Source organism: Anthonomus grandis, chromosome 12 (genome assembly GCF_022605725.1).
Source record: "Anthonomus grandis grandis chromosome 12, icAntGran1.3, whole genome shotgun sequence".
NCBI classification, from domain to species: domain Eukaryota; kingdom Metazoa; phylum Arthropoda; class Insecta; order Coleoptera; family Curculionidae; genus Anthonomus; species Anthonomus grandis.
Window position 1 is genome coordinate 17,335,384 of NC_065557.1, and position 21,660 is coordinate 17,357,043.

General features: G+C 27.9%; 1 protein-coding gene across 12 annotated transcripts in view; it reads left to right on the forward strand.

The window, feature by feature from the left end:
- The window catches only part of LOC126743099 (CUGBP Elav-like family member 4), an 885,098-nt gene that overhangs the window by 368,700 nt on the left and 494,738 nt on the right, over positions 1-21,660 (forward strand). Inside the window, exon 1 of one of the 12 annotated variants that reach the window (XM_050450056.1) lies at positions 7,008-7,344. The exons of 10 other annotated variants lie outside the window; for them this stretch is intronic. The gene's annotated coding sequence lies outside the window, so the exon portion shown is untranslated. Of the gene's footprint in view, positions 1-7,007; positions 7,345-21,660 lie in introns of those variants that run through there. One more of the 12 variants, XM_050450059.1, reaches the window with a different exon arrangement.

Below are 21,660 nucleotides of genomic sequence, written 5' to 3' on the forward strand. Positions count from 1 at the left end.
ATATATATATATATATATATATATATATATATATATATATACAGTGCGAACGTAAAGGTTGGAATAAATTCATTTAAAATTCAGGGGTATGTTCAAAAAAAAAAACGCTCGGACATGTCGATTTTTATTTTTAACTGCGGGTTTTCTTGGCCCAAAAATAAGTTACGGTCATCAACGTAATTTTTTTAAATGTAAACACCTATTTTTTATTTTAGATTTAGGTTCTACATCAAATTCTAAGTACATTTCATGTACCATGTCCTATACCTAAACTCGACCGTTGACGATTGAACACAATAAAAGGCTATTTTTGGAAGAGTTATTTATATCAAGCAACCTATCAGTTATTGTTTGGTTATTTACATTTGTGGTTGGTGTTTTTGATTGTTAACTTGTCACAATTTGTTGACATCAAATAATTTTGAGTGAATTTAGTTTGATTTAGATGCCTAAGCAAAGTTTTGCTTGTGTTAAGTTTATCAAAAGATAAAATTAAAATTTCAAAAAATGGTACGTCTTAGTGAGCGAGAGCGAATAGAGATTTTGATGATGATTGGTTATGGAAACAGGATGCGCACTCAGATGGAAGTCTGTGAAATTTATCATGCCAAGTATCCTGATAGGCCACGTATATCTCAAAGTACTGTCAGTAAAATAGAACAGAAATATCGGGATTTGGGTCATGTCAGGGATAATTATACGAAAGGTCGGTCAAGTATATCAGAAGAGAAGCAACTAAATGTTTTGCTGGCAGTTGAAGAAGATTGCCATAAAACGACTCGCAATATTTCGTTAGAAAATCAGATATCCCAGATATCCATCGTTAAGTATTTAGGTATAAATAAATGGCACCCTTACAAAGTTCAATTGGTTCATGAACTAAATGAAGATGACCCAGATAGGCGTTTAGAATTTTGTGAGAGACTCATGGACTTGTGCCATGCTAATCCACAATTTTCAAAAAAAATTGTATTTTCTGATGAGGCAACGTTTTGTCTTCATGGTAGTGTAAACCGGCAAAACTGCCGATATTGGGCTACTGAAAATCCGCACTGGATGATGGAGTGCCACAGCCAAGTCCCTCAAAAAGTAAATGTTTGGGCGGGGGTGATTGAAAACAGGGTTATAGGACCCTTTTTCTTTGAAAAATACTTGAATGGTGAGAGGTATTTAGAGTTTTTAGAAAATGACTTGGTTCCATGCCTTGCCACTTTATACCCCGATCCAGAAGACCCGGATATATTAGATAATTCCTTATGGTATCAGCAAGATGGAGCTCCAGCCCATTACACTCGTCCCGTGCGCCAGTACCTGGATACCGTTTTTCCTGGACGTTGGATTGGTCGGAGGGGTGCAATTGGATGGCCGGCCAGATCGCCGGATCTGACTCCTTTAGATTTTTTTTTGTGGGGGTATCTTAAGTCCAAAGTTTATGTTAATCGGCCAAACAACATTGAAGACTTAAAAATTAGAATAACGGAAGAAATAAAATTAATAGAACCTTCTGTTATCGATAACGTTTTACAAGAGTTTCAGCATCGACTGGGATATTGCCAAGAGGTTCGTGGCAGCCATTTTCAACACTTAATAAATTAATTAAAATATTTTTATGTATTCTTGCTTGATATAAATAACTCTTCCAAAAATAGCCTTTTATTGTGTTCAATCGTCAACGGTCGAGTTTAGGTATAGGACATGGTACATGAAATGTACTTAGAATTTGATGTAGAACCTAAATCTAAAATAAAAAATAGGTGTTTACATTTTAAAAAATTACGTTGATGACCGTAACTTATTTTCGGGCCACCCTGTATACATAAAATTATAGTAAGAAAACCCGCAGTTAAAAATAAAAATCGACGAAAAATAAAAATGTCCGAGCGTTTTTTTTTGAACATACCCCTGAATTTTAAATGAATTTATTCCAACCTTTACGTTCGCACTGTATATAAATACATATAAATTTATAAACATAAGGTCAATAGAAGTTTTAACAAAAATTATTTATTATTTTTCTATGGTCACTTAATATTAATTAATATTAAAAATTAATGACCAATATTGAATTTTAATTTGATAGGAGTGTTGGTTTTGATGTAACCTTTTAATAAAACATATAAAACCCGCAGTTTAAAATCTAGGACATTTAGAACACTCGCAGAAATATGTTCTATGGACAGCCAAGACCTATTTTCTAAAAATCCTATGGATGTCCATAGGATAATACCAATGTTACATATGTACACCGGTGCATAACCATCAAATAAAATATATCAATGGACGCATAATTTGGCAATGCAAAGGGATACATAAATAATATGTACAATAATATATAGTGTTCAAAAAACGTATTTCGTATATCCGAATAATTACTTAACCAAAAATAAATGGAGATCTACCAGAAAGCACGGTAAGGCAAGTCCTGAGGAGATCTTATTTGCGATGTGAATACATTAAAACAAATTATTAGAAAATACTACTTGTAAAACGGATAAAAGCTTCTTTATCTCAAATTATGTTTATAAATTTAACTACATAATAAGAATAAATAATAACAAAAGTTAAAACTACAAGATATTTAATAAAAGAAGCTATTCATAAAAATTCGTTTTGTAATAATATTTTTATGAGCAGCCCATCTTATCCACAATTTCAAAGTCTTCAGGGATTCTAAAAAATTAAAAACTTATATTTAGAAAAATGACTCTTTGTATTCATTTTCACTTATTAATATGCAAATTTACAACTCCCACAAAACCTCTTTAAGTTCCTTTGCACAAACCAGCTTTACTTGGAACTAATTATTTTTGCAACTCTTGCACAAAAGGCATAAAGCTTTATGTCCTTATTTTGATATGTTGCGAGACCTAAAAAATTTTTAGACTATAATTATTCCTTAATTCAAAAATTTGTATTCTTGTAAAATTTGTAAAGATATTCCGACTCATACTTAAGGCTTTATTAAAATTTATTGGATTTTCTAAGTACCCACTGAATAATTCCTAATTATCTTTAGATGTGAAAACTGCCACTGAGGTAAAAACCTTTAATGAACTGGAATATTTTTTTATTTTTTTTTATTTTCTACCTCTCTTCACACCACTGCCATATTAAACGTGCAAGACCGTTTAACTTTGGCAACTGAACACTCCCGCCTTAACCGCCTTATTTACATAGGCCAAAGCTGTAGTATTATCAACACGACACAATATATTACAGTTTTCTAAATTATAAGCGAAACATTTTAATGCAAAAAATGCCGCTAATATCCTTGCCTCAATTCTTTAGACTTTCGTTTTCATTATGAAATACTCCAATACATGAATTATATTATTCATATATTATTGTATAAGAGTTTTACATTTTTGTCTACCAAAAAAAAAGAAAAAAATTACATTAGGTTTCTAAGCAAAACTGTGTGACAAAAACGTTTAGCACATTACTATAATCACGTTTTTACATGATGCCATAATGACTACAAAAATCACGTGAATAAGTCCGACCAAAATAACGCCAGTTAGGTAACGTAATTTACGTATTTAGTGACGTAACGTCTATTACTAATCATTTGTAACTAATCATTATTTTTACTGACGAAATTCTAGTGACGCTTTTACTAAACTATTCTTTAAATGCGTTAGTTGCGTTTCTAAAAATTCTAAATATTTTATATAGAGCTCTCACATTTGTTCTGTGTGTCACTCGTCATTTACATTTATAATAAAAATGTAATACTCTTTTTCCTGTAAATATAAAGCTGTAGTCCGATAAATGCAGTGTTATTTAACCCGATATTTTAATTTAACGGACATATTTATATCTATTTGTTTTTTATTTCATTATGACGTGATTTAATTTTTACTCACAGGTGACCATTCTCTACAGACCGACCAGGAGAACTTAAAACAAAATTTAATTATATATAAAAAATTGCGAGGTTAGGTACTTTTTTTTTTAATTTTTAATTTAGGGTACTGAAAATCAAAATGCAAAAAACCTCTCTAAATACATTTTTTTATTAGGTATTCATACATCACCTTCTTGATAATAAAATGGTTATTTCAATAGCAGTTAAATAATTAATAATTTCATCACTAGAGGTTTTGCTGTTAAAGACCAGTTCGATGACATGTTAAAAAAATAAAACATTATTTGATAATAAAATTAAATACAATACTTGTTCCATCTATTATTTATACAAAAGGTACTTAAATTAATATAAAGCATAAATCAAATATCAAATCAAATATATTACAGAAAAATAAAAGTACTTTTACAATATTTAAATGTAGTTCTACACCTAGATGTACAACATATAATTACGTTAAGTCGATTTAACTGTAGCACATTTGTTAACTTAGGCACTTTCTAGTCTAACTACAAAAATGAAAAACAAAAAGAAAATTCGCTGAATAACTAATAGATACCCATATGTATATCATTATATAGCACTGATTAATAATGTACTTACTAATAACTATGCTTATTAAAAAATATTAAATATAATAAAATGTATAAACCAATATCAATGTTAGGTTATTACGATTGGGCCTTACATTATAAAGAAACAAGAAAGACCAAACCGGCAATTATCGATTGCCAAACGGAAATGCTGTAAGAATTTGGTGGTAATAGGTTATAATACATCACAATATAGGAAAGTTATCTTTTGGAAGATAATAGTTAATAGTACCAGATTATGTATATTTACTTATTCGTATCAGTGTACCTCAATAAACATCACAAAACACAAATTTTAAAATGCACAAGTGCATCAACGACGCCGCCGCCATCATGACATCATGAATATACAAGAAATATTTTTCGACCAAGTCGTCATTTTATTGCCTAAAATTGTTATCAATCTCAAGCAGCAGACAAAGTCTACTACGAAACAAAATTCGTTTATATTTATTATATTAAGACCGTATTGACCTATAAAATATTATTTAACGACTTTAATCAAAATAATTCTGTCTTATAAAAAGTTATATTTTATAACTAAGCTTTATAGTTACTTGCCATTTTATTAAATTATTTTTATAAAGCAATAAATAATTTGGTATTAAGCATTTATAAAACAAACTTATATAACTGAATTGCGTTGAGCAATATTTGTTATTTAGTTGATTTAAATTTTTTTTAATACATATCTATAAAACAGATATAAAATCATTTTATAACGGTTTTGTAGTAAGTTATATTATGTGATGTGTGTATTGTATTATGTGTGTAAGTTATGTGAATTATGCAGACTTTTATATAAAACAAATTACTTCAGAATTTTGACATTCTGACCAGTGTCCAGACATCTATGATAAAGGGGAATAAATAGTACTATTAAGGTTAAGGAACTTACTGACATTCCGAAAAATATAGAGATCAGTAGTGATAAGTCAATATTTTTAATAACAGTGTTTCAAATATAATTTTTTTAGACCTCTCAGAATAATAAAATCACGTAACGTAAAACAGTGCAAATCTTTTCTCTTGGCCCCGCCTAAAATATATTTTACCAAAAACACCTCATCTTTGAAATTTACTCCTATAAGAGCGCCTGTTGATAGCGTTCGCGTATAAAACAATTATGTTTTAAACGGATTCTTTAAAAAATAAAATTATATATCACTTTTATTAGTGATAAATTAATTATGTTATATTAGTATTTCTTATAAAATTAAAAATAGATTTATCTAATGATGTAACTTTGTAATGACATTTATTTGGGTTCATTTCCGCCGTGTTGGTTTTTACGAATTATTTAAGCGCATGAGATGCAAATTTAAGAAAAACATACTGGAATTATGATTCAGTCTAATTTAGTTATATTTATCGTACAAATGTAGGAAAAAATTAAGCGAAAAAACGGCCATTTTTTAAAATCTTAATTTCAGGAAATACTTTTTACTCATAAAACCTTTAATATTCCAAAAGGGCCTTAAAAATGAGATGGCAATATGCACTGATAATACCAGTAAAATTCATTTCGCAAGATAACATTTGCCCAGAGATTCCTAAAATAATGTTTTCCTATATAATAATCATTACAGATATGATCAGCTAAGCCGCCATGATAGGCGTCGTGTTGTTTTCAATTTCGCCATTTATGTTTTCTTTTTACAAAAGATATAGAGCTTTTAAACTCTGTTAATTTTATTAATTTCTATAGGTGTAATAAAATAATCTCAGCCGAATACAAATTGATGGTGAATAAAATATTTATATTTTATAATTGTATTTATATAATCTTAAAGTATTAAAACAAAAATATAACATTAATAAAATAATTCTATAAAAACTATTAAACGAGTTTAATAAAATAAAAATATTTTATTGGCGTGTGCCCTTTTTGAGGTTTTGCATGGTTTATAAATGCTTATAAGATTAAGTTTGGCGACAATAAAGTTTAATTATGATATTGTATTGCTTGCTATATAAAAATTTCAAGCATATTTATGCTGCTCGGAATAGAATATTCATTATTAATCCATTGATATTTTGACCTAATTTGGACGAATACTGGACATCCACTGGAAGATATATGTTATCTGGCTATTTTTATAAGAACTTTTTTGCTTGAATTTATTATTTTTATAAAAATACTGGGAAACCAGAAAAAATAAGGGCGATACTTGCCAAAACTTATTTCTGACTTAGGGTAAGGTAACTAGAAGACCAAATAAAAAGAAAAAACTTATATTTATGGTATGTCGACCAGTAGTGAGCAAATGAATCATCTAAACAAGGAAAGTTAGCTGTGTGATATAACCTTAACCCGAGTCAATAAAATTTAAAAAATAAAGGAAACACGGAAAGTTGAATATCAGACAGGTAAGTTTTCTCCTGTATTATTCATTACTAGAAACACCCTAAATTAGAAACTTTTATACCTGATTGTCAAAAAAATTTTTTTTATTGCAGCTCATCTCTATGTTTCAAACAACAGTTGTTAGGAGGCATGTTGCGTTCAAGGTCGCCGTCTTATTGTGTCCGACAGGTTACCACGGACAACGCACCGCATCCTAGCACGCGTTGAGCGAGGGACGCACGGGTGGGCTCTCGCAACGTTTCCCCGACGACGAAAGCTTAAAGCCGACACAGTGCGCAAAATTGCACCGCCTCAAACCAAGTGACGTCACCTAAATCAAACTCCTCCTCGTTTGCTTCCTAGCCACATTTTGGCCGCCTGTTGATAGTTTTTCAAATTGCGAGAGCCGGCACGTTACATGCTGATTCGAAAGTAGTAGTATTTTAATCGCGATATCCAACCGGCTTTTATAAACAAAAAAAAACTTTTCATTGGAGGCAAAAATTAAGCATCAATGGCTCAGGGATAATCCACAGGTTAGAGCTTTTGAAACACCGGCTTTCATTTTATCCCCGAGTTGTCCCTATTGGCTTTTAAGTATGTTCCTTTAATAAAAAATTCATGCATGTAGTTAAATATTTTGCTTCTTTGCTTTGAAGTGTATACAGAAGGCTGCCGATTAATTTGCATAACATGAATATATATTTATAACAAAAATCTTTAAATAATTAAAAATATATTAATCATATTAATTAAAAAGGTAAATAAGAAACGATGGAAAAAATAAGTTCAAGTTTTCTGTTTTTGTTTAAAAAAAGCAACGCTTCTTAGTCTAAGTATTTTTATTATTAAGAGGTCTCTGGACTACTTTTTTGAATTTAAGTATTTTTACATTCAAGTTATTGTTATGAAATAAATCATATAACAAATAATAATATTCTTTATCAGATATCGACGTATCATAAATTTTATCTTCATTAAAAATTAATAGACCAACAAAAATTTGATCAATAAAACACTTATCAAAGATTGATAAGTGTAAGTAAAAAGCATCTAGTAATTTGATTTTAATAAATCCTGCAATAATTATAATGCAGGGTATTAGAGTTTCAGTTTTATAACCAGTAAACTTCATTTATAAAAAAGGTGTTATTTTATAATTTACATTATTTAAATTCTTTTGTTTAATTTTGACTTATATATTACTTTCTTTATTTTTTTATACTACTATATTACTTTTTTTTAATTTAAAATATGATACCACCAGCAGAGCGACAAAATATTTATCTGATATGATTGCATTAATTTATTGGACACGATGAGATTTCTTTATTTCATTTAAGGGTACACATAAATGTTACTTAAAAGAAAAGAAAATATTCGAGTTTATATGCCTATTAAATAGCAAATTAAATTTTTTAAATGCCGTCCACTGCTATGATGTTTTCAATTATTTTATAAAAATTAAGATTTATCCTAACCAAAAGAAAATCAAATCAAATAATTTATAAAAATTCTATTTCTTCGTATGTCAAAACATAGACTAAAAGGTCAGTTACAACTAATTAGTTTCCAAATGGGACAGGGTCCTCTAAAAGGTTAAACCTAATTTCGTCTCCTTGTAAATTGAGTTTTGAAATCGGGATTAATTTTTTTTAATGGACTAATAAGAATATTAAATAACAAAAAACTAGCCACCTTATCTTAATAACTAAAATTAAATAGGCATTTAAAGTGACATAAAAATAAGGTTAAGTTAAATTAAAAAAGAAAAAAAATTAAACGATGATGTAGTATGCATAACATACATTTAATAAATTAACTCATACTATTTGTAAATTCATATTATATGTAATTGTTGTTACGCATAATATTAATGGCTAAATTAGGATAGTAACTATACAAAATGATTTTTTGTCTAATTTAGACAAGTCAAGCAATAAACAAAATAATAATTTGAATAAGAATAAATATAGTTTAAATATGTTAATAAAAAATTCATGCATGTAGTTATAAATATTTTGCTTTTTCGCCTTAAAGTATATACAGAAGGCTGCCGATTAATTTGCATAACATGAATATATATTTATAATGAAAAATTTTTAATAATTTAAAATAAATTATTCACATAAGTTAAAAAGGTAAACAAGAAATCATAGAAAAATTAGTTTGTTTAAGTCTCCTATTTTTATTTAAAAAAGGCAAAGCTTTTTAACCTAAGTATTTTTACATTTAAGTTCCTGTTATGAATTAAATCATATAGCAAGTATTAATATTCTTTATCAGATATCGACGTATCATAGATTTTAACTTCATTAAAAAATTATAGAGCAACAAAAATTTGATCAATAAAACACTTATCAAAGATTGACAAGTATAACTAAAAATATCTGGTAATTGGAAAAATATCATATAAATTTGATTTTAATGAATACTGCAATAAATATAAGGCAGGGTATTGGAATTTTAGTTGTGTAACCAGTAAACTTCATTTGTAAAAAATAAAATTATGTTTTATTCACATTATTTAATTTCCTTTCTTTTATTTCGGCCTAGAATAAATTACTTTCTCCTAATTTAAAATATGATACCACCAGCAGAGCGACAAAATATTTATCTGATATGATTGCATTTATTTATTGGACACGATGAGATTTTTTATTTCATTTAAGGGTACACATAAACGTTACTTAAAAGAAAACAAAATATTAGAGTTTATATGCCTATTAAATAGCAAAGTACATTTTTTGATTGCCGTCTAGTGCTATGATATTTTAAATTATTTTGTAAAAATTACCATTAATCCTAAACAAAAAAAAATCAAATCAAAAAATTTATCAAAAATTCTGTTTCACCGTATGTCAAAAGATAGACCAAAAGGTCAGTTACAAGCAACTAATTAGTTTCCAAATGGGACAGGGACCTCTAAAAGGTTAAACCTAATTTCGTCTCCTTGTAAATTGAGATTATTTTTTTTTTAATGGGCTAATAAGAATATTAAATAACAAAAAACTAGTCACCTTACTCTAATAACTTAAATTAAATAGGCATTTAAAGTGACATAAAAATAAGGTTAAGTTAAATTAAAAAAGAAAAAAAATTAAACGATGATGTAGTATGCATAACATACATTTAATAAATTAACTCATACTATTCGTAAATTCATATTATATGTAATTGTTGTTACGCATAATATTAATGGCTAAATTAGGATAGTAACTATACAAAATGATTTTTTGTCTAATTTAGACAAGTCAAGCAATAAACAAAATAATAATTTGAATAAGAATAAATATAGTTTAAATATGTTAATAAAAAATTCATGCATGTAGTTATAAATATTTTGCTTTTTCGCCTTAAAGTGTATACAGAAGGCTGCTGATTAATTTGCATAACATGAATATATATTTATAATGAAAAACTTTAAATAATTTAAAATAAATTATTCACATAAGTTAAAAAGGTAAACAAGAAATCATAGAAAAATTAGTTTGTTTAAGTCTCCTGTTTTTGTTTAAAAAAGGCAAAGCTTTTTAGCCTAACTATTTTTACATTTAAGTTCCTGTTATTAATTAAATCATATAGCAAGTATTAATATTCTTTACCAGATATCGACGTATCATAGATTTTAACTTCATTTAAAAATTATAGAGCAACAAAAATTTGATCAATAAAACACTTATCAAGGATTGAAAAGTATAACTAAAAGTATCTGGTAATTGGAAAAATATCATATAAATTAGATTTTAATGAATACTGCAATAAATATAAGGCAGGGTATTGGAATTTTAGTTGTGTAACCAGTAAACTTCATTTGTAAAAAATAAAATTATGTTTTATTCACATTATTTAATCTCCTTTCTTTTATTTCAACCTAGAATAAATTACTTTCTCTTAATTTAAAATATGATACCACCAGCAGAGCGACAAAATATTTATCTGATATGATTGCATTAATTTATTGGACACGATGAGATTTTTTATTTCATTTAAGGGTACACATAAACGTTACTTAAAAGAAAACAAAATATTAGAGTTTATATGCCTATTAAATAGCAAAGTACATTTTTTGATTGCCGTCTAGTGCTATGAAATTTTAAGTTATTTTGTAAAAATTACCATTAATCCTAAACAAAAAAAAAATCAAATCAAAAAATTTATCAAAAATTCTGTTTCACCGTATGTCAAAAGATAGACCAAAAGGTCAGTTACAAGCAACTAATTAGTTTCCAAATGGGACCGAGACCTCTAAAAGGTTAAACCTAATTTCGTCTCCTTGTAAATTGAGTTTTGAAATCGGGATTAATTTTTTTTAATGGACTAATAGGAATATTAAATAAAAAAAACTAGTCACCTTATCTTAATAACTTAAATTAAATAGGCATTTAAGGTGACATAAGAACAAGGTTAAACATAAACTTTACTTAAAAGAAAACAAAATATTCGGGTTTATATGCCTATCAAATAGCAAAGTACATTTTTTGAATGCCGTCCACTGCTCTGATATTTTGAATTATTTTGTAAAATTTAAGATTAATCCTAACCAAAAGAAAATCAAATCAAACAATTTATTGAAAATTATATTTCATCGTATGTCAAAAGATAGATTAAAAGGCCAGTTACAAGCAACTAATTGATTTCCAAATGGGACAGGGACCTCTAAAAGGTTAAACCAAATTTCGTCTCCTTGTAAATTAAGTTTTGAAATCGAGATTAATTTTTTTTTAATGGACTAATAGGAATATTAAATAACAAAAAACTAGCCACCTTACCCTAATAACTTAAATTAAATAGGCATTTAAGGTGACATAAAAACAAGGTTAAATTAAATTAAAGATGAAATACAGTATACAGAAGACTGCCGATTAATTTGTATAACCTGAATATAGATTTATAATGAAAATCTTTAAATAATTTAAAATAAGTTAATCACATTAACTAAAAAGGTAAACAAGAAATCATTGACAAATTTGTTCAAATTTCCTGTTTTTGTTTAAAAAGAGCAAAGCTTTTTAGCCTAAGTTTGTTTACATTTAAACTATTGCTATGAATTAAATTATAAAGCGAATATAAATATTGTTTGGCAGATATCGACTTATCATAGATTTTAACTTAATTAAAAATTTATTAAGCAACAAAAATTCGATCATCAAAACACTCGGAAAAATATCATACAAATTAGAATCATACTGTAGAGGCAAATGATAGTTTTAATCCTCCAGGCAGATTTAAAAAGTAAGTAAAATAGTGGTTTCTCCTACGTTTTTTAAAATGTTCAAAATATGTAATTAGGGATACAGATAAATAAGCCTTTGTAAGTAATTTTGCTTATAACTGTAATTTATAGTAGATTCCTGGGTGCTTGCAAATCTTTGCATTTTATCTCAAATAATTTTAAGTTATTTTGGGACAATTTCACAATAGTGCTAATTTATATTTTGTTAATAATTTAGTAGATTCTTATTTGCGTGTATTTAAAATATTATTGTAAATATAAAAAAAATCAATCTACGGAATATTTTTCCCTAATTTTATCTATGTTTAGCACTTTCTTAGGATTATGTTCAAGCCCAACAAATGATCTTACATTATTTATTAACTTAGTAATTGATCACATTACTCTGTTTAACAGAATTACCCTATCATTCTTATAACATTATACCTTATATGTCCACTCTATAGTTACATTTAAAAGCTGATCAAATGTGGTAAAAGATTTACTTCGTTCTGGTCGGCTAACATCTTCTACTGAACTTATTATCTCTAGTAAAGGAAATGATGACTTAGTAACTCAAGAGATCTTTTCAGTTTAAGACATATAGCCGCTAAAATTTCTTTACCTCGAAAAACAGTTTGGATTTTTTAAACTATTACTTGCACATGAAATAACTTGCTGCAATTTTTCTTAAAAACTAAATCACGTTAAGGTCATCGTAGAAGATTAAAGAAAGTCGCTTGAAATTCTGACCTCTTGTTCATAAAACGCATTGTAACTGATGACGAGACAAATCTTAATAAATTTTAAATACAAACTGGCCAAGAAGTTTTAGAATGATGCCTTCCAACTGCTTTTTAGCTGAATTAACAGCTTTTTCCGATTATCGTGGTGTTGTAAAATCAAAATTCTTGCTAGAAGGCAGAACAGTACGTACAAAATAATTTCTGAGCTTTATACAGCCTAAAGATCAGATTTGTAGAAAAAACTCATGAGTTTTATTGTCAAGGTAACGCACTAGCTCACAATTATATCCTTATGAATAAATTTCTAACCAAAAACTCAACGGTTTTATGGTATTTAGAGCCTACTTTGAAGGGAATATAGTAAACTAGCTGAATTCCCGTGGCGTTGCTCCCGTGAAAATAAAATAAAAGTCGAAGAAGGCCTCCAATAATAGTAAATGCAACCGACAATACACAAAAATAAAATCCGAAGCCTCGCGTCATTGATAGTACATGCAACCCACAATTGCCACGCCGTTTTTCTTGAGGTCAAGGGGCGCGATTAATATAATATAATTATTATAAAACCAAGACACAAATAATCTTAAAAATGATTTGGTAGATGCAGAGCGAGTGGTAAGACTGAGTCGAGTCACCTCTCGGGTATCAGTCTCGCACGGACCCGCCTTGTTGTTATGTCTACCAAAATATAAATAATACCGAGGCACTTTTTCAATCGTATTTATTAATCAGTTTTATGCGGCTATGCGATATTTATCATATCGCTAACACCCCTTATCGGTGGAATTTCAAAAAGTTCGTTCGTATCCGGGGCCTACATTATAAAAAAACATTGTTGCAGTTAATTTTTTTTCTTAAGTTAATGCCTGCGACTCGTTGGTGCGGGCAGTCTCCGTTCAAACTCCGAAGCCACGCCCCCTTAGGGTAGTTTGGGCTCTGCGATGATGAGTCAGTCAGTCAGGACAAACTCTTTTATATATATATAGATTTGGAGCAATAATATATATATGACTTTTTATTCACTAATTAAAGTAGATTTAAAGAGATTTAAATTAAAGAGTTAATTTAAAGAAAGTAGCACTTTCGGCCCACTGTCCAAAAAAATTACTCTTTTTCCCTACAGACCAGAAAAATAGTGGACTAACCACGAAAAGAAATAAAAATGTCTTTGTTGTCCATTTGTCACCCTAAACTTCCACTCGGATGCTAAATTGCATGTGAACTTTAACACTCTTTTCGCCCCCTTGATTAGTTACCTACCACTTTTTGTTTTTCCACATTTGAAAAACTCTATTATCGCGTCACCTCGAAGGTGTGCTTACATTTTTTAGTTTTCATTGATTTTTCCATTTTTACTGCTTTTTTGTCTATATAAAATTACTACTAGCAGTATTTCTAGCAGAATGCCATACTATAAAAGTCTTTCATATAACATAAAAGAAAACTTTTTATTAACACTTACTTTAATGACAACGTCGCGTAGGTCTCGGGACATGTCAATAGGTCGTTACTGTCAGCCCATTTTCGAACCAAGCAGTTTTGAGGTTTAAAAGGAAATGTCTCTTTCCGGATTTAACAAGGTTCTGTGAGATTCAGGGAATTGAGGATTTATAAAAGCTATGCTGAAAAGGCCAGGAAACAACATTCCCGGGAAGTAAATGAATTTTTCACTGGGGCGAATTTTATTTTTGTCGGTTTTTTTTCCCGTAATTTTGGTCGACCAACTAATGATTCGTCTCGAATGAAATTTAAAATGCAATCTGATTGAAATGAAATAGCCGCAAAGAATATTTAGTAAAGCTCGTAAATAGAAATAATTATCAGAACCAATTAACTTTAATTCCAAATTAATTAGGTATTTTGTTAGTGAGAGGGGTATTAAAACTTATGTTTTGATGTTTGCAGTAATATTTGCAAAATCCGAAGTAAAGGTATTAAGTTTTTTTTTATATATGAGCATAATAGTGGAAAACTAATTATTAGTTGCTGTAGAATGCATTTCTTAAAAGAGACTTTTAAATGCATATAATTTATAGATAATATAATTAAACACAATGCTCAAAAACTTGGGAAATATCTCCTAGAGAAATATTTCAGAGTAAAGATTTATTATGTAGTTACTTTTGCCCTTTCTATCCTTTAATATTTATTTTTTTTTCCGTTTTTTTGTTTTAATATCTCCTTTTATGTACAATGCGGTAAGATAAGAGATTCGATGACAATGAATAGTCCAGTTAAAAATGAATAATTTTTTTCATAAAACAACATCGATATATGTATATTAATCGACTATACAATATAAATATGTATAAAATAGATTACATATTAAACAAATACCAGTATCCTCTAAAAATTGTAATTTTATTTACTTATATTAAAATAAGCATAATATTGATATCTTAGCAGCAACAGAAACTTAGCTACATCCCTAAATACATAATGTACTTTCAACTTTTTAAGGTTGTAATTATTTAACGTTATATAACCTACAGGATAGAAGGGCAGGGGAATATAGGTTTTACGTTAGATTGGTTTTTTGTCCAGAATTAATCCGTGGTTCTTCTAGATCGAATGAGATTTTTAAGCAAATATCGCTAAATGTAAAAATTTGTGATACCAAATCGGCTTTTTGATTATTTATAGGACATCTAATTAAAATGTTCGATAGCTTTTAGGGGCTATGGAGGACACTCTTTCTGCCGTGTTTCCCTTTATAGTCGAAGTGGTATTATCGGGAAATATTATTGTCAATTTATTAAGTTCTAAGTGACGTAAGTTCTAAGTAGTGACTCGTTTATATGGTTTTTTTTTTAAATTACTAAACCTTAACTAAACCTATAAAAATATTGGCATTTTTTACATAAAAAGCTTTAATGCCGATGTATCTAGAACATATATAAAAGAATTTTTTAAATATTTTCTATACAAATGATATTGGTCGAAAAGTTGACATGCTGCTCAATATATAAGTTGATATATCGCAAGATAATCATTTAAGAAATTAAGGTCTTTAAGGTGTATATGAATAGTTAACTTGACATAGTCTTATAAATAAAACGATTCTTAGTCATCAGTAATTAATTTAATAAAATTAAAGTATATGAGGATATCTATAAAAAAATATAACATATACCATATTTATTAATAGAACAAGATTTGTGACAAAAACCGTTGATATTCTTATTGGTGATTTACGCTTTATATCATCTTTTCACTTTTTAAGAATTTTTTATAAAATTATAAAAAAATTTTAACACAAGATATAAATAAAGAATTATGTAATTCATTTTTTTTACATAGATACTAAATATGCAACAAAAAAAAACTTTATTTGCGAAGCCTGATTAAAGAAGTCCATTTAAGAGAAAAATAAATCCATGATCTCTAGTAGATTTAATATGCGAATTAAAAATATATTAGAAATACCCCGTCACAGAACAGTACTTTTCAAGGGATTCCTTTAGATATAGTGCAGCTGAACTTTGCATGTTTCTGGTTGTTTATTCATTTAAACGGACTTATGCTGTTAAATTTAAACAGTTTATGTTGTCGTCGGAATGATCAACAAATTCTACACAATGTTTCTAAAATTAACGATGAATATATAAATTAAAGCATAAATCTTTTATACGTAAAATAATTTTTTTATTGGTCCTATTAATAGGTCCTATAATATATACCTATGTTGGATTCCACATTCGTTGAGCTCTCATTGTATGAAGTGAATATTTGTTAACTTTTTTGCTCTTTATTTTGGTAATATTTACATCTGAGGGTATTGAAATGTCAATAACGTACTACCGTATATTGTTTTATTTGTATTTTATCTATTATAAATTTTTTTTTATAATAGAATATCTTGTCGATAAGCAGGTATCGTTTTATCCGTATGAATTCTAATATCGTAATATAGTTTGCATAATGGTAATATGGTTTTTTTTAAATAATGTAATATGTAAGTTTTAGCTTTAGGGCAATTTTTGTTCTAATATTTTTGTCGCTTTATTTTATCTTTTCGTAAAGATTATGCCTGCAACATTTTATATGTTTCATATTTTTTTATTTCCCCTCGATATTTGTTTAATACTTTTTTGTTATTGGTCACATTTTCTATATTTATCATCAACAAGTGTCTTTTAATTTTTATTTAAGTTTTAATTTTTAAGGTAATTTACTGAAGAAACTTATTTTTATTTAAATTTGTTTGAGGATCACCCGTTTATTGCCCGAATTTCAAGAAACAACCAAGTGTTGCGCAAAGCGCGAGATTTCGTTAAAGGCGTAGGAATTAATTAATGCGATTGGCCGGATACGAAAAGTCTATTAAGATCGTTGTACCAATACGTACGCAAAGGTGCGACGGAAGCAGTTGAGTCGAGTTAGTCAAGTTAAGTTGATTGTATTGACCTAAGTAGCAGACGGCGAAAGAGGCAAATATTAATCGTTTTTTCTTAAGAAGTGCCTAATTAAAGAAATACGAATAAAAGACGGTTAATCATGTAATAAACGATGAGTAATATAACAAACTCAGATGGGGTTTATTGTTATAATTACGTTTAGTTAAGGCCGAGACGCGACCTTCATTATTTATATTAAAGAGGTGGATTAAATGTACTTTCGTATGTTAGCTGTTGTAGCTGTAAGATTTTGGTTGTTTGTCATGAAAGTGTAATTACAAATGTCGTCAAACCTTTTTCTTTCCTAATGCCAACTTATTATCAATTTATTTTATATTTACATTAAATAATATTTAGAAGTAATCTGAGTATCTTTCTGAAATCCAGCCCCAATAGAAAATGACATAAAAAAGTACACAAGTGCAAACTCTTAGGTTTACCATCTTGTAGCCATTTCTAAAAAATGTTGGAATCTGTATTTTAATTTATGATTATATTTAAATGCTTATGGTGTCTCTTCTTTCTCTCCTGTGAAACGATTTTTGTGTCCATTGTTTAAATAGTTCTTCATCCTTTTTACTCAATATTATTATTTGATTGCAGGTCTTGGGATGATGTTATTTTTATTTTGTAAGCATTCTATTTCTAACGTAATAAAATGAATGTTTGCTAATAATAATTTTATTATTATTATTAATATTATTATTATTATTCTATATTATACCTGAGAATAAGAAAATAAAAATGAAAATAGTACTTTTTTAATATATCAAATCTATTCCTCCATTACAATCTTGATATTTTAGAAATTCTGTTTTTTTTTATTTATTTAATTAGGTTGTGAAAATTAGGTTTTAATATCAGTTTTATCATCCTATTTGACTTTGAGATAGAGATATGAGGATGAAAATGAAGCATTTCCACTATTTCATATTAAATACTACTATCATTAAGCTTCATTCTTAAAAATGTGTAATAATTTAGTTGACTAATAATTTTATTAATATAGTAAGAAAATCTTTTTTTTATTAAAGCGTTAATAAATCGTTTTTAAGACAAATGTTATTTACTTTTCTACTTTTATTAAAGCTAGAAAAAAAATTACAAAAGCTAAATTAATTTATAATATTTTTAGGAAAAATATTAAAAGAAAAATTTGTAGGTTATATTACTTGTTTTTGACTACTTATTTGATTTATAGATGCTCCCATATGGAGCCAAAAATACCATGAAAAAGAAATTTGGAAAAAAAAATTCACATATTTAGCCAAATAAAAGAATCTATCTATCTGTGATAAACTGAATACCAAATCAATTCTGAAGTATGATCAAGGAAACTGTAAACGACTGAACAAAGAATTATTTGCCTTATTTAAGAAAAAAAACAGAAATAAACTAAAAACTAAACTAAAAAAGAAAAAAAATTTAACTTTAACCCTATCGTGGGATAAGCCTTTTTAGCGCAATATTTAAATTCTCAATGAACTCATATTGTAGGAAATATAAAGATTCAGAATATGCTTGGAACAGAAATATTTCCGACAGAATAGATCAAAGGTTAATGTAAATACGAAATATCAATATATTATTAAATACAGGAAAACACAAATGAAGAAAACAGCAATTCTATATTTGGACATCAGAAAAATATGAGGAATTCGCACAATTATTAAAGAACTAAACAACAATAACAGTATATTTGTTGTCAGCGAATTTGTTGTCAGAAAATATAGACCGGGTAGTGCGCCGCCGAGCGGAACATAGGAAAACCCATGTAAATATTAAGGGGGTCAAATATTGGCTTCCCTGTTCATTTTATAGAAAAAATTTATGATAACTTTTTGATGAAACCAATCTGGCAAACCCTTGTGCAAAGTTTCAAAAAATTTTAATAAGAGAATCTTGATTTATTTAGTTAAATGTAATTGCAAAAATAGCAAATTTTTGGTTCAGGTAAAACCAAACGGGCACCAGTAAAATGAATATTGTCACTGACGTGAGGAAAAGTGTTAATAAATCAGTGACAGTCGATATTTGAAAACAAGTTTGAATTATTCAATCAATGAAAAAATAGCCATAATTAAGTGGCATTATGCGGGAAACAATAAAATTAATTAATTAAGTAATGTTAACGTGTCTTACTTTGAATGTATGGTTGTGAGATTGATAAAACGAAAAAAAAAAACATTTCTTGTATTCGGCTGTACGTCAGATTTGACAAAGCTTTATAACAAATTGTTTGTTGGTGGCTGGTATCTGGTTTTACCTGAACCGAAAATTTGGTAATTTTGCAATTACATTTAATTGAATAATTCAGATTCGCTTATTAAAATTTCTTTAACTTTGCACGAGGGTTTGCCAGATTAATCTTTTCCAAAAGTTATCTTACATTTTTTCTGTAAAATGTACAGGGAAGCCAATAATTGACCCCCTTAAAATTTACATGAGATTTCCTATGTTCCGCCTGGCGACGCACCACCCGGTATATAAATAGGAAGAAGAGAGGACTGCTTAAGCCCAATCATCCCTAATAATCTACAATGACTATTTTAAGGATTCCAAAATGCCGCAGAAAAATTAGGCATAGCCGTACCTAAGGCGAAAGCATAATCACCTACAACATCGAAACAACCTGAAAACATATGATTTACCGAAACATAACTAAATAACTTAGCAAGTTATCAATTTGAAATACCTAAAGATTAATATCACCAGCAACTAAAACCTTAAGGCAGAAATCAAGAAAAAACTAACAATGCAGTGTAATATAATACTGATACGTAGCTAATATTATATAAAGAAATAAATACATTCTAACACAGAGTCTAAGAAGTAAAGACAAAACAATTTGATTTAATAGATGGTGAGTATAATCACACCCAGACATAATTTATCCTGTCAAAACTTATGCTTTTTAACTTTGACAGCTTCAAGCGGGTTCTTTGGCAGATGACTAAAATAAATTATGTATGATGTTATTATTAATACTATAGATATCTTTCTATATATAACATTTGTTAATTTTTGAAATTTTCAATGTTATTGCTTATAGGAATCATCCAAATTTAACCTTAAATTTTTGAAAATAGCCGCTTGTGCAGTTGATTCTCTTGGGATGAGTAAAATGAATATCTTTTATAGTCAACTTTAGGTCAAAATGAATCAGATGCACCTAAATAAGACAGAATGATTATAGTTATTGTTACTTTATAATATAAATGGAAACATCAACAGCTAATGTATCAAGTGATAGAACTTTTTGGACTTTTCTAGATCTTTTTCTTCAATAACAAGTAGAAAATTTATATTTTTTTACTGATGCGTGCATTGTTTAATGCGATTCTTAATTGGTTTATAATCTCTGGCTATTAAGAAATATATTAACGTGTATACTAGTTATGAATTAACTTTTTTATTTTACCTTTAACGATACTACCAAGTATCTTAACGCAAAACTGATAATAAATTAATATGGTATTTAGTTTAGTCATCGGTTAAAACTTTAAAAAGTCTTGCTAATAACATTTTAAAGACGTGTAGTAAATTTAATTAAAATATGTAATAAGGTATTAAAGTTTGTTTAAAATTCACAAAAGTTAGGAGGTTTAGGACAAAGGTTTATTTAAATTTTTCTTCTTAAAATTAGCTTGGGATTTATCCATTTAGGAATCACCATTGTATTTTAAAACACCTTATTAATCACCAAATTATTTCAGATATATAATTATGATTTAAAATTATTATTAAGTTGGATATAAACAATATTAAATAAATGTAATTTTTAAAGAATATCAATATTTATTTACTTATGATGTTAACTAGTAAATAATTTTTTTTGTGGTTTTCGCTCATTATTTTAGTAGCTTTAGCGTAATTTAAGGCACATTTTAAAAATGTTTATAATGACTTACTCTTGATATGTCGAGAATAAAAATAAAGAATTTTGGTTACTGATAAAAGCGCCTCGTAATTTGACAAATAATGCTTATAGATTAATTATCGTTATTTAAATATGGTCTTTTTTTAATACAAATAAAAAAATCGCAGTAAATTAAATAATTGATTTTTTAAAGTAAGCAAGCATAAAATAAAATACAAAAATTAAACACTAAAGTTTAAAAGAGTAATCGTATAAGAGTTCTACGAATTTAATCACTACTTCCTGACTAGTTATCTCTGTGACCGAAATTGGCTTTTAAAGGGATTTAAGCTCTTTAGCGAAGAGCCTCGGTAACTTCATTTAAAATGTGGCAACTTAAAAACCTTTTTAAATTTGCATAACTTCTGGGCTCTCCGTTCATTTCTAGCAGTGCACTTTAGTAAGTGTAAGCAAAAATCAGAGGCGCCGAATTTATGATCTTCTGTTTTTCGTTCAAATATAGAATTCACATTTTTCCTAAATTCATTTTTAAGGTCTGACATTTAGGTAGAGCAGAAATTCGAATAGATATCAGTAGTAGATAGTATATAAATTATACGTTTAGATTTAGTAAT